The 14,875-nt window shown below is 39.9% G+C and overlaps 1 protein-coding gene across 2 annotated transcripts in view; it reads left to right on the top strand.

Moving 5' to 3' along the window:
• Positions 1–14,875, top strand: part of ACOXL (acyl-CoA oxidase like) — a 337,609-nt gene that overhangs the window by 308,997 nt on the left and 13,737 nt on the right. The gene's annotated exons all lie outside the window — the stretch shown is intronic.

Genomic DNA, 14,875 nt, shown 5'->3' with positions numbered 1-14,875 from the left:
CTGCTCCCATTCACAATTGCACAAAAAACCATAAAATACCTCGGAATAAACCTAACCAAGGATACAAGAGAGATCTTTGAGAAAAAAAAAAAAAAAAAAAAAAAAAAGTAGTAAGTCATTTTCATTTTTCTGCTTCTTAGCAAAACCTATTAATTCATTCTTCATATTCAGAAAAAAAGACCTGTGGTATTTTTATGTCAGTGGTAGTCATGGAAATTCGATGTGATGGCCACAGCGTACCTGAAAATAAAGATAGAGCCAGTGAACCACCACCACAATGCTGCTCTAAAGAAAAAGAATATAAAACAGCATAATCATGTGTAAAACACATTTTCTGAGTGTTTTCTGACAGCCTCTCTTCCAGGCCCCCCATTAGATGCCAAAGCATAAGTAGGTATATATGCTCGGGCTTTGCCTTCATAGGAGCTCATTATATTTGAGGACACAAAGCTGACTTTAAAACACAAATAATAGGGCACTTGGTGGCTCGTTGATTGAGCATCCATATCTTGATTTGGGCTCAGGTCATGGTCCCAGGATCATGACATCAAACCCCACACTGGGCTCAGTGCTGAGGATGGAGCTTGCTTGGGATTCTTTCTCTCTATCCCTCTGCCCCTCTCCCCGGCTCATGCTCTCTCTCTAAAATGAAATAAAAAATTGAAAAAAAATTTTTTTAACCACATATAACAACACAAGGGAACAGAGGCTTCCCAAAGAATAAGTTCAGAGTTCAGAGGGCAGAGATCACTTCAGAACTTAGGAGCAAATGTCATTATTGTGCTAGACTTTCAAGAGCGGAAAATTCCAACAAACTGGTGGTACGACTGAGGGGGGAAATGCAGTTGGGCCTTCAGACGGGGTTGGTGACATGAGTAAAATCATAAAAGCAGGAGTACTTAGGACAGACACGTTGAGAAACAGCGAGGAGAGCAGTTTGGCTGATGTCTCAAGTGAAAGCCTGGAAAGGTCCACCGGAACCAGATTGCAGTGGACACTGAAGAACCTTGAAGAATCTTTCTCCTTTTCAGGGGAACAAGAATTCTGAAGACAAGCACATGTAAACATGTTTCAGTTATCTTTGCTATGTAACAAATGACCCCAAAACTGAGTGGCTTAGCACAACCAGTTATTATGTGTCATGATTCTGCATCTGAACAGGGCTTAGCTGGATGGTTCTCCCGCTGCGTGAGGTACCTGCCAGGGCTATGCAGGTGCCTTCTTCACTCATGGCAGTCACCTCAGATGGGGTGGCAGGAACATCTGGAGGCTGCTGGGCAACTGTCTCCTTCTGTGTGACCAGGTGTGGGCTTCCTCACAGCATGGTAGTATCAGGAGGGCTGGATGTTTTACATGATGACTGGCTTCCAAAGAGGAAGTGGAAGATGCCCGTCATCTCAAGGCTAGGCCCACTGGTAACATAGTGTTACTTTAACTGCACTCGGTCAGCCCAGGGAACTCACAAGGCCAGCACAGATTTGGGCTAGAGAAGAGACTTCCCCTCTCATTGTGAGGAGCAGCAGATCACACACGTATAGGGAAGGAAAAATTGATGGCAGCTATCTCTGGATACTGACTGCCTTCTACAAAGAAAATGCCCACTTTGAGGAGAGGAAAGAATACTTTTAATTTTAAAAAAAATGCTATATGAAGGAAGATTTTTAAATCCATGTGATGAGGTATTTCAGTGATATACCATGGATAAATAATACATCAAAAGAATATTGAGTAAAAGAAACCAGCGTCACATGCAAAATTGAAGTGCTTTTGTATTCTATTGGTGCAACATGCTTTCTACACTTTTCATTTCCTGGATCCTCTGAGCAGCCTGGGAGAAAAGCAGGAAACAGACCTTTTAGAACAAACTTTATCTATGAAGTTAGATGTGGGTTGCTCAGACCTATGGGACATGTCAAGGCCTTCTTTTGCAAGTCTCCATGCTGCCAGCCATGAGCACTCACCCCTTTTCTGGGCTTTCCCAATGTTCCCAGAGGGGAGAGGGTAATGTAGCGGGCACCAATGCTTCCCTTCCCACTTCTGCCACACCCCTTTGTAGGGATTTCAGGGTTTCAGAAACATTATTACTAGCTTCTTTTCATCAAAATGTCTGGGACCCTTGGCCAATAAGCACCACTCCTGGTGCTAAACAGGAGTGGGCCTGTGAAGGATGGAAAGGGGAAAGGGATGATTAATATTACTGAAACTGATCTAGGTGCTTTACGTGATAACTTTTCAAGTTTATTGACTCTTTCTTTCTTTAGGTGCATCTAATGTTCTGACTAATTCGTCCCCTAAATTTTTCATCCCGTTTGTTAGAATTTTTATTTTAAAAAGTCTTTTTTCTTTTCTGTTTTATATCATCTATGTCACCTTTTAGTTTCTTATCCCTTAAAAGATATATTCAGTTTTGTCTTGATTTCTTTTTGCATTGAAGTATAGTTATTTTATAGTTTATAGCTAATGATTCTAATATCTTAAGACTTTACCAGTCTATTTGTTTTGGTCTATTATCTCTGCTATGTGTATAGTTATCTTTTAGTATGTACTGGTCATTGTTATTGGAAAATGATTTGTGAGATACATGGGAAAGCCAAGTTGAAGGCACCTTCTTCCCCTTTATAAAGCATCTGACAGTGCTGTCAGTTTAAGACCCATCTTAAACCAAGCTCAAGGCTTGAGGTTTATTGTAAGACTCAGAGAATTCAAATAAGAGCAGTGATTTCTCCACCCTTCCCCCAGGGTTAAAGCTGTTTGGCATCCAGCTTATTGTAGCAAGGATCTCCTGTCAAATTCCTTGCCTAGTAGTGCTAGCCCTGATTTTGACTATCATCACCCCTGCTCCCATCCCAGCCACCATGAGGCTATCAAAGTGAAAATTCAAAATTGCTGGAAATGGCAAATGCCTTCAGGGTAAATGCAGTTTTCTTGTTTATTTCTTTTGGTTCCTTCTCGCCCATAATTTTTGCCATTATTATTTTGTCAGATCATTGATGCTTTGNGGAATCTAGCACTCCAGCATCAGAAACAAAGTTCCTTCAATGTTATACCATGTGAACCTACAATTGCTCTTTTAGTCCTTTTCATCATCCTTACACAGATGAGAAAATGGAAACCTAACATGGCAAAGTAACTTGCCCAATATAACAGAGCTAGTAAAAAACCCGTATCTCCCTGACTCTAAACATTTTCATTTATTTCATCTGGGTAGAAATCAGCAGCAGCTAAAAACAACAAGCACACTCAGTGTCCAGTTCTTGGTTTCCATTACCATTTTCCAATAAAAGGAAGCAGAGTCCTTGAGGAAATGTCTGATTCCAAGACTGGGGCAATGCATATATAAGATAAGCCTGAAGCATCTTTCAGTGCTAGAAAGTAAGAAAGTGCTCAAAATGAAAACTGAAACAAAACATCCCATATTTGTAGGGTTATGTCAAAGGGACACCAGAATGAGCTAACTTAGAGTTCCCAATGGCCAAAGCTGGAATAGTTTGAGCATCACAATAAAGAATGTAGCATTGGATTATAACCCCAAGCATAAAATAATTAAATACAAGTCCATAATGATATAAATAAATGATGAAATGGATAAATAAATGGGGTAAAAAAAAAAAAAAGCCAGTGTTTCTTACCAATGTATATAGATATTTCCCCCTTCAGTAAATGAAACCTAATTCATGTCCCTTGAGTGTGGGTTGGACTCCATGGTTATTCTTTCCCTTTCTTTTCTTATTTATTTATTTATTTATTCATTCATTCATTTATTCATTTATTTTAAATAATTTATTGTCAAGTTAGCTAACATATGGAGTATATAGTGTATAGTCTTGGCTTCAGGAATAGATTCCCATGATTCATCACTTACATACAATGCCCTGTGCTCATCCTAACAAGTTCCCTCCTCAATGCCCATCATGTGGCCATTTTCCCCACTCTCCAACCCCCCAACCCTATCAACCCTCAGTTTGTTGTCTGTTTTTAAGAGTCTCTTATAGTTTGCCTCCCTCTCTGTAACTTATTTTTCCTTCCCTTCCCTATGGTCTTCTATTAAGTTTCTCAAATTCCACATATGACTGAAAGCGTTTGATATCTGCCTTTCTCTGACTGACTTATTTCCCTTAGCATAATACCCTTCAGTTCCATCCATGTTGTTGCAAGTGGCAAGATTTCATTCTTTCTCATTGCCAGGTAGTATTCGTGTGTGTGTGTGTGTGTGTGTGTGTGTGTGTGTGTGTGTGTGTGTATACCATAACCAGTTGATGGACATTTGGGCTCTTTCCATAATTTGGTTATTGCTGATAGCACTGACATTGGGGTACATGTGCACCTACAAATCAGCACTCCTGTATCCTTTGGGTACATTCCTAATAGTGCTATTACTGCACTGTAGGGCAATTCTATTTTTAATTTTTGAGGAACCTCCACACCGTTTTCCAGAGCGGCTGCACCGGTTTGCATTCCCACCAACAGTGCCAAAGGGTTTCCCTGTCTCTACATTCTCACCAACATCTGTTGTTTCCTGAGTTGTTGATTTTAGACACTCTGACCAGTGTAAAAAAATTTTCTTTTATTTTAAAGAACAGAGCATTGAGAGGGAAAACAGTTACTTCACAGTGGAGAAATCTGGCAGATCCCTTCTTAACCAAATGCATTAGGAGGTCACCAGTAATGAGTTGTGTTGATGACATGTACTTGTGATATTATGTGGTAAAAACAGCACTTCACTTTTCCCCAAAAATCCATACCCCAGTCCAATCAGGAGGAAAAAAAAATGTCAGACTGAACCAGATGGAAATACGGTCTACACAATACCTACCTAGTCCTCCTTACACTGCCAGTGTGTGAAAGACAAGAAAAAAACCTAAGAAACCAACGCAGACCAGAGGAGACTTAAAGAGTCATGATAACTAAATGCAGTGCACTGTCCTGCACTGAGAGTCCTGGAAGAGAAAAAGGACATTAATAGAAAAACTGGTGAAATTTGAATAAATTGTAGTTTGCTAGTATTAATGTACCAATATTGACCTCTTAGTTTTTACAATGGACCATAGTTATGTAAAATGTTAACATTAGGAGAAACCAAGTTAAGGGCATATGAGAACTCTTCGTATTACCTTTGGAACTTTTCCATAAATGTAAAAGTATTCCAAAATAAAAAGTTTATTTTAAAAAAGCATCAGGGAATAATAATCAGCCAGAGCTGATTATAAATAATAAAACTTCAGAACACCCAGGAGTTATGAGTTATGTTATGCTGCAGCTCTGGGCTCTGATAATTAGCAATGCATGTATTTATGCTAAAAAAAAAAAAAACCCAAACCTTGATTTAATTCTCAGAAAGATCTTCCAGGTAAGTAAGGCTGACGTAATCCACACTCAACAAGTGAGTAAATCTAAGAAACGGCGAAGTTAAAAGACTGCCCAAAATTCTAGCTGAGCATAGAAACCGGAACCCCTAATCCCAGATGCAGCTGGATTAAGCACCACCCTGTTTGCCTGCATGGAGCACTGCAGAGCGCTACATACCCAAGTTCAAAAGCTTTGCGTGGCCTGCCTGATGTCCCCGAGTAGGAAAAATCCATCCACATATTCCAAAACCAGCACAAGGGCCCTGTTGTCCAACTGGAGCCCATAGGGGAGGAGATTGAGTGGGCTTTGTTTTCTTTTTAAACTCAAGCTGATGCTCTACAGCCCTTCATAGCTGTGATAACTAACTCCTTTCTTTTGTCTGGAACCTCCCTGTTGACAGAGCTGGGCCACATTCCTTATCCTGTGTAATCCCCACAAGCACCCTGCAGTGTGAATAGCTGTTAATCCACTTTACAGACTGGGAGTCTAAGGCTGACTTACTGCTGATGCATGCGGTGGTAAAGGTGAGGCTTTTGGACTCCAGTACACTGCTGTTCTCAGTGTTCCGGGGCCCAAACTGTAGGATGAGTTGTCGCCACCTTTATGTCCTCGAAGTAGGTAGGGCCTTGGTTCAAAGGCAGTCCTGTGGCAATACCCCCAGGACGCCATCATAACCAGGCTCCTAAGTTGGGGCAGCCTGGGTGGCTCAGTCGGCTGAGTGCCTGACTCTTGATTTCAGCTCAGGTCATGGTCTTGCGTTTCCTGGGTTTGAGCCCCGCCTTGAGCTCTGTGCTGACAGTGTGGAGCCTGCTTAGGATTCTCTCTCTCCCCCTTTCTCTCTGCCCCTCCTGCTTGCTCTCAGTGTCTCTCTTGAAATGAATAAATAAATTTAAAACAAACAAACAAACAATGCTCCTAGGTAAAAGATTTCTGTGCCCTTTCCATTGGGTACTTTAGCAGGGGTATGTATAAAACAAATGTGTGCTTTGTTCTTGGAAAATTTAGTGTCTGGGCATTATCCTGTTTCATTCTTCATTAACCTAGACATTTGGATTTATTTTTCTTCAGATGATTATCAGCATTAGGGAGTAACAATCAGCCAGGACTCATTTTAAGAAGGCAAGCCTTTCAAAATAATCTACCAGTTAATAATTGTGTATCTCCACTAAAACCAACTTCGTTTGCTTAAAAAAGAGAGACAAAACAAAACAAATACTTCAACGCCTTAAAATAGTGTCTTGTATTGCAAATGAATATTTGGCCTTAAGTCCTCTGCTTTTTACACCAGCCTTTAAATTTCAGTTTTAGATAGAGGAGCCTCATTTTTCGCACTGGAGTGTTTGCGCCCTGAATTCCTGGGCACAGCCGTCCCGCTCTCTCAGTGCCCACCGGCACTGGAACACGACTCTCGGTGACATGCAAAGAAAAAGCAAGTACGTTGGACATGTGGTCAGTTCGTGCCAAAAAAGCAACACAGGAGGCAGCTTTAAAGTTTATGTGTGTTGAGAGAGCCACAGCCCAGCTGTGGGTTGCAGATCAAAAAAGACCCTGTTCAGTGTGGTGAAAATAATACTTAGCAAAATGTTGAATCAGGTTCTATTTCCTGCCCTAAACCCAAATAATGGAACCACGTGAGAAAGCATATTCTACAGGATCTGCAGGGAGGTCAGTGAGGGCTGCATAACCCAGCCCAGACGTACGCAGGGCCACGCTTTTGCACCTTCCAGAGGCTATGGGAGAGTGCCTCTAAGAGCAACAATGTTAAAAACCAAAAATTCATTCAGGAAGAGAGAAAATAAATACTAATCATGACCATGTCCAAGCAATCTTGACAACCCCCCCCCCCATATTTGATCATATTACACCCAAACATTGCCTCGATGTCCTGTTTGAGCCATGACCTGTCAATTTCTTCCTAAGTGCACAATTCCTGCTGGGGCAACAGATGGCTGGCACCTTGTCCCATCTAAGTCATTCTCCTAAGCCTTCAAGACCGATTTCATTTTGGTGCCCACTGATTCAGTGTGGAATGGTGACCAGCAGGACAAGCCTAAGTCCTCTTCTGCACCCTTGCCAGCAAGTGGACACAGGAACGGCCCCAGCCCCTGGTAGCCTTGGTCTGCTCCACTGAAAGGGACCATCACTTCTCTCCCTGTGTGAAAGAGAGCTGCTCAGGAACCCAGTTGTAGCAAGGAGGCCCAGGGGAGCCTGGTGATGGCAAGCGATCTCTTAGGTTGTATCTGCTTGAGTCTATAACAATCACTAAGGCTTGGGGTTTAGTTTCAGTTTAGTCAATCAAATGGTTGAATCATCACAGGGGGAAATCATTCAAGCCCATTGGCTGATAGGTCATTCAAGTACTTCTGAGCAGAGGTACCACATTGGTTTCAATGACACACTGATTTATTCTTAGGAAATGTGGCTTGGAGTAAGAATGTGCAGAAGTGTGGCAGACACCAGACCCCAAAAGCCAAGACACTACTTGAATTTTTCAAATTTAGAAGATGGATCACATTCTGTATTTACTATTTTGAACTAAGTGTAGAATATAAATTCTTGTGGCCAAATGGCTTGGGGTAGAAGAAACAAAACAGAAAGAAGACTTAAGGAGGAGTTCCAAGCTGGAAAGATGGTGTTGGGATGTTGGCCCTTCGCAAATCTCAGCTTCAAGAACCTGATACCTGTACCTGTGATGCTTAGAAACAGTACACCTGCCCTTCACTTCCTACAAATGCAGTATAGCTGCTTTCCATGCTGCTTATGTTAAAGCCTTCTTTTCAATGCTCAGATTCCCTATTCTATTTCCCTTTCCCCAAACCACCGGCATCATTACAGATGCTCGGGAACCAGGAATAAATACAACATGAACTGGGGCTTTAGGCATAGGATGGTAAAACACGCTTGGACAGGGAAAGGGAGGTGGGGTTTCTCAGTTCCTTGGCTTAATCTACTACCCACAGACTCTTGCTTGCTTGTGTTTTATTTTTGTTTTGTTTTGTTTTTTTGGGGTTTTTTTTGGTAAGGAATTTGAGGAGTCTGTGGTTCCCTTACCCTGATCCCACTCACCCAACAAGGCCCATCTGACTTGGCTACGAGCAAATGATGAGGCTGTGACACTTGGCTCTGTTCTACAGACTGAGTGGAGAAGCTGGAATGGAATGTAACTGCAGGCACCCATTCCGTCAGGGTGTGAAGGGACATCTCCTATTTGGTGGCTTTGATCAAGAAGCTGGGGTTTTATGAAATAATAGCACAATGGAATGGTCACACAGAGAATGCAACAGAGTCAAATTTTAAAGTCTCCGTTGACTTGAAAGCATCCCCTGAACTGTTTTTAACTTTCTTTCACTTCTATAGAACCCCATGGTTCACCTCCAGGAGACAGCAAGGACCAACTAGAATATGAATGCGTCCTGGTCCACCTTCTCTTTCCAAAACCAGAGACCTCATACAGAGAGCCAGGGAAAATATCAGTATCAACAGAGTGCTGCTAAGAAAGTGGGAAGTCTCTTTTCCCTTCCCCCTCCCCTTTGCCCCTGGGCCCAGCCTGCTCCTCAGCATAAAATGCATTGCTAAACCTATAAATGGGCGCCACTCACCTGAGGTTAAGAAAATACAAGTGGGATTTGATTTCTCCAGTTTGGCCGGGACCCTGAGGTCACCACTCCTCCAGTCCTGGTTTCCCTGTCGCAGCCACCTGGCCAACCCTCATTCTTTGCCTCATACTATAGTTTATTTGTATCTGGGGAATGAACCAGGATCGTTCTGTTTCTCTTATTCAAGATTAACTTGTTAGAAGCACAGGAGAGAACAGTTTGTTTTGCTGATCTCCAGCCTCTGAGTTCTTCTGGCAGCTGCATTATTTTGGGCTCCTTGGGGTGATACTTGAAGTGCTAGGTAATTTAGGGCATTCTCATCCCTGAAAGTCTCTGGGCTCACCCCTTACTCCAGGATGCACAGCGGGAATTTCCCACTGGTGAAATGTGTTTCTAAGAGTAGCTGTGTTATACCAAAAAGACCTTTTAGGAGATGGAATTCAGCTCTGTATAAGCAGACAGGGCAAACCCTGTTGCAGTTAAGGACAAGGTGGGTTTTATTATGATTCCATAATAATAAAATGTAAATGAATTACTGAACTCAAAACAGGAACGGTCCCTACTATATCCATTTTGTTAGAAATTAATATTCTACGTAGAAATGAGTAGTTTTTACAAGATAAAATGTGTTTGTAGTTGCTTTTCTTTTTCTGATGCTGTTACCTTTTTCCTTTGATTTTAGAGACTAGATATTGCTGTGGCCTTCTCTACTTCTGTCTTCTGGGGGACTCAAAGCACTTGATACTTGGTAACTATACAAAGTAGAGATGGTCCCATTTTAAAGCATAGACAATGGACAGGACTCATTTGTGAGAACCCACAGGTCTGTCCTTCCCTGGACACTGGTCATTCCCATCACAGAACTCTCAGGCCTTAATTCTGTAACCAAATTGGCTATGGCTGAGACAATGTAAGAAAAATATCCAGCCCAAGTGTGTGACCTTTTGTAGGGTCTTTTGGGATACAGGTGATGGCTACATGAGTATGTTCCTTTTGTGATAATTTAGCTGGTATATACTCACTATTTCTATCTCTGCATGCACGTTATGCTCCAACTAAAAAAGAATGAAAAGGAGAATCTTCTGTTATACTTATATAAAACCTTTTGTTAAAACCTAATCTGAAATTTATGCTCACCTTGATGAGGAGAGGGTAATTAAACTTTTTATTTTGAGAGATCATAGATCCACATGCACTTGTAGGAAACAATACAGAGATATTTCATGTTATCTTACCTAGTTTCCCCCAATGGCATCAGCTGCAGAACCAGAGTACAATATCACACCAGAATTTTGACATGGATACAGTCAATATACAGAGCTTTTCCATCACCACAGAGGGTCCTCCTGTGGCTGTTTTATAGGCACATCCTCTTTCCTTCCCTTGCCTGCCCTACAATCCTTAGCAAACACAGATATGTTCTCCATGTCTATAATTTTGTCATTCCAAGATGTTGTGCAAATGGGATCACATAATATGCAACTTTTGGGGACTGGCTTTTTCCACCCAGCATAATTTTCTAGAAATCTATCCAAGTTGTTGCATGTATCAGTAGTCTGTTTCCTTTTATCACAAAGGAGTATCCATGGAGCAGATATAGCACAGCTTGTTAAACCATTCATTCATTAAAAGACATCTGGTTTTCTTCCAGTTTTGACTATTAGGAATAAAGCTATTATAAACATTCATGTGTGGGTTTTGGTATGAATACATGTATTATTTTTATTTTTTTTTTTTGAATTTTTTTAATGTTTTTTATTTATTTCTAAGAGAGAGAGAGAGAGACAGCGTAAGCAGGGGAGGGTCAGAGAGAGAGGGAGTCACAGACTGAAACAGGCTCCAGGCTCTGAGCTGGCAGTCAGCACAGAGCCCGACGCGGGATCATGACCTAAGCGAAAGTTGGACGCTTAACCGACTAAGCCACCCAGGCGCCCCTTGGTATGAATACATGTTTTAATTTCTCTAGAGTAAATGCCTAAGAATGTGTTTGCCCAAGAATGTCAAATGGTGGGTACATGATGATTTTTCTTTTTTTTAGAAGAAATTGCCAAACTGTTTTTCAAAGTGTCTGTAACACTTAAGTTTCCCACCAGCAATGTAGGAGTGACTCCATTTCTTCATGTCCTCACTAGCCTTTCATGGTGTCACTATTTTCTATTTTAGCCACTCTGCTAGGTATATAGTAATATTTAATTGTGGTTTTAAGTTGCATTTCCCTAATGGATAATGATGGTGAACATTTTTTCAAGTGTTTATATGCCGTTTGCATATCCTCCTTGTTGAAATGTCTGCTCTCACATCTTTTGCCCATGTTCTAATTGGATTTGGGTTTTTTTGAACTGTTGAGTTATTAGAGTTCTTTATATATTCTAGATACTAGTCCTTTGTCAGATAGATAGTTTGTAAATATTTTCTCCAGGCTTGTCCTTCTATCTTGTTAACATAGTCTTTTTTTCCAGAGTAAAAGTTCTTAGTTTTGATGAAATCCAGTTTATCAGTTTTCCTTTTATGGATCCCACTTTTGGTGTCATGTCTCAGAATTCTTCACCTATCCCTAGGTCCTGAAGACTTTATCCTATGGTCTTTTTTTTCCTAAACGTTTTTACTTCTACAGTTTACATTTCAGTCCACAATTCATTTTGAGCTCATTTTTGTATAAGTTAGGCGATTTGGGTTGAGATGCATTTTATTGGTCTCAGAATGTCCAATTGCTCCAGGAACGGTTTATTGAAAGGTTATCTTTCCTCCACTGAATTGCTTTAACACCTTTATCTAATCAATTGGGTATATTTGTGTAGTCCTATTTCTGCAGTCTCAATTTTGATCCATGGATCTATGTGTCTGTTGCTCTGACAATATCGTATGATCAGTCCTGATTACTGTAGTTACATAACTCTTGAAATCTGCTGAATTTACTCCTCTCACTTTATTCTCTTTCAGTTCTTTCCCTTTTCATGTAAATATTAGAATAATCTTATCTATACTATTTTAAAATCTTGCTGGGATTTTGATAGGAATTATGTTAAGCCTGTATATCAATTTCTGGAAAAGTGACATTAATACTATACTGGATCTGGGGTACCTGGGTGGCTTAGTTGGTTAAGCGTCACTCTTGATCACTGCTCAGGTCATGATCTCACAGTTTGTGAGTCTGAGCCCCTTGTTGGCCTCTGTGCTGACAGCATGAAGCCTGCTTGGAATTCTCTCTCCCTCTCTCTCTGACCCTCCCCCTGCTCTCGCTGTCTCTCAAAAATAAATAAACATAAAAAATTATGATGCTGAATTTTCTAATCCATAAATATGGTATATCTCTCCATTTATATAGATTTCCTTTCATTTTTTTTATCAGTACATTGTTTTTGGCATACAAGTTTTATACATATTTTGTTAAATTTACACCTAATTATTTCTCCCTCTCTTTTTTTGGAGAGGTTGTATATGGTATTGCATATTTTATTTTAAGTGTCTACATATCCATCGCTAGTATGTGGAAACGCAGTTGATTTTTATATATTGTTCTTACATCCTATAATCTTTCTGAACTTAACTTATTACTTCTAAGAGTTCCTACAAATTCCTTGGAATTTTCTACATAGACAAACATATCATCTGAAAATAGGGACAGTATTTCACTGGATATAGAATTCTGGGATGAGGATTCTTTTCTTGCAGCACCTGAAAGCATTTTTGGCTTCATGGTTAATAATGAAAATACATTGTCATTCAAATTGTTTTTCCCCTATGAGTAAAGTGTGTTATTTCTACCTTCAAGATTTTTTGGAGGTGGCGGGTCTTTAGTTTTCAAAAGTTTAACTCTGATGTGCCATGTGTGAATTTCTCTGGGTTTATCTTGGGTCAGGTTTGCTCAGCTTTTTGAATTTGTTGGTTTCTGTCTTTGGGCAAAAATGGGGAATTTATTTAGTCATTTCATCAAGTGGTTTTTAGTCCAGCCCTCCCTTTCTTCTCCTTCTGGAACTCTGATAACATTTAAGTTAGATCTTTTTTTATAATCATAGAGGTACCTAACCCTCTGTTCATTTTTTTTTCAGTCTATTATCTTTCCATTGTTCAGAGTAATTTCTGTTGTTCTGTTTTCCAGTTTACTGATTCTTTCCCCTATCTCCTAAATGTAGCTATTGAGGTTATCCACTGAGTTTTTATACAGGTGATTGTATTTTTCAGTCCTCACATATCTTTTTTTCTTTCCTATTTCTTTGCTGAGATTTCATTTTTTTTTATTTATTTCAAGTGTGGTCATATCTGCTTGTTGAAGCATTTTTATGATGGTTGGTTTAAAAGCTTTGTTGGATAATTCTAGCATTTCTGTCATCTCAGTATTGGTATCTATTGATTGTCTTTTTCTTCAGTTTGACTTCTGATTAAAACCTGGACATTTGGGGTATTAAATTATGAAACAGTGGATTTGGTTTAAACCTTCTGTTTTTGATCCAGTGCTCTAGTGGGAGAAAAGGAGCATACTACTTCATTTTTGCCCTACAGGGACAGAAGTCAATTCTCCATTCAACCTCTGCTCATACCTAAGGGGGGCTCCTTGTTACTGCTGGATGAGGGTAGACGTTTCAATTGCCAACTAGGCTTCCACTGATAACTTCCTGGTGGTGAGGGGTAGGAGGGCCTCACTGCCGCTCCCCACATTGTCTCCATTAACACTAGTAGTGTCTTTGCTATCACCATGCAGTGATTAAGTCCTTCTTTCCACTAGGTCGCCTTTACAGCACTCCATCTGGAAGAGAAAGGAGTGCATCTCTATTGCCAGGTGTAGATGGAAGTCTAGCCTCCCCATTTGGTCTCCACTGATGTGATGGCAGACCCCTCTTTACAGCCTGGCAAGGGTGGAAGACTAAGCTCACCACTCAGCCTTGAGAAGACATGGTGATAGAACCATAGTCTTCTATGATGTTTGGCTGGAGCAGGGTGGTTATTGTCTAAAAATTTTCTGTCTTGCTTGACTGCCCCTTTTGACTGGAGAGGACACGCTTTTGTTGGGATTTGTGTCTGCATCTGTTAATGTTCTTGGGTTGACATCTTCTTTAGCTCTGAGTGTGGGATATATGAGGTAAAAAGAAAACCCAGAGAATTCACCACTGTGTCATTCCTCGACTCTCAGTGTCCCTAAACAGACTGTCATCTTCTCCCCACATTTGAAAGTCTTCTTTATGTTATATATATATATATACACATATATATAATGTATATATATAAATAATGTATATATAATATGTATATGCATGTATTTAATATATAACATATGTAATATATATGTTATGTAATATATATAACATGTATATATGTAATGTTATATATAACATAAGTATATATATGTGTGTGTGTGTGTGTGTATATATGTAAGTATATTTATATATATACATATATAACAAAACCTGGACAAAACCCTTGACTATATATGTATATATATATAGATATATGTCAAAGTGGGCTTTCTGATTTTTAAGAAGAAAAACTGGTATCCAATAGAATGCTTTCTGGAGAGCTTCAAGAGTTCATTTGAACTCAGACTAATGGCCTCCCTGGATCTTCAATTTTTTTAGTCCTTTGTCGCTTGAACCATCCCTAGCCCCTCTGTTCTCATGCTCCAGTGTCTGCCTGCAACTGTTTCATCCAGTGACAATATTTGACTTTATCTGGAGGATCCTTTCCAGTGCTTGCTGGCCTGAGAACCATACAATCCTGATTCCTATAATCCCAAGGAAGAAATTTTCCTAGGAAGAGAGTTAACCTGTCTATGGTGAAAAGAGCAAAATAAAATACATGAGTTTTTCATAATGAAAAATTGTTTTTCATTAAAAATGTTATTATGTTCTTCCTACTTTTTAGGTGCTGAATGTTACCATTTAAATAATGGTAATTTAAATAATTTAAATAATGTTTAAATAAAATAGTGATAGTGGTCT

Source organism: Crocuta crocuta, unplaced genomic scaffold (assembly GCF_008692635.1).
Source record: "Crocuta crocuta isolate KB4526 unplaced genomic scaffold, BGI_CrCroc_1.0 scaffold67, whole genome shotgun sequence".
NCBI lineage: Eukaryota > Metazoa > Chordata > Mammalia > Carnivora > Hyaenidae > Crocuta > Crocuta crocuta.
Note: the sequence above shows the minus strand (reverse complement) of the source record. Positions and strands in the feature narration are given on the sequence as shown.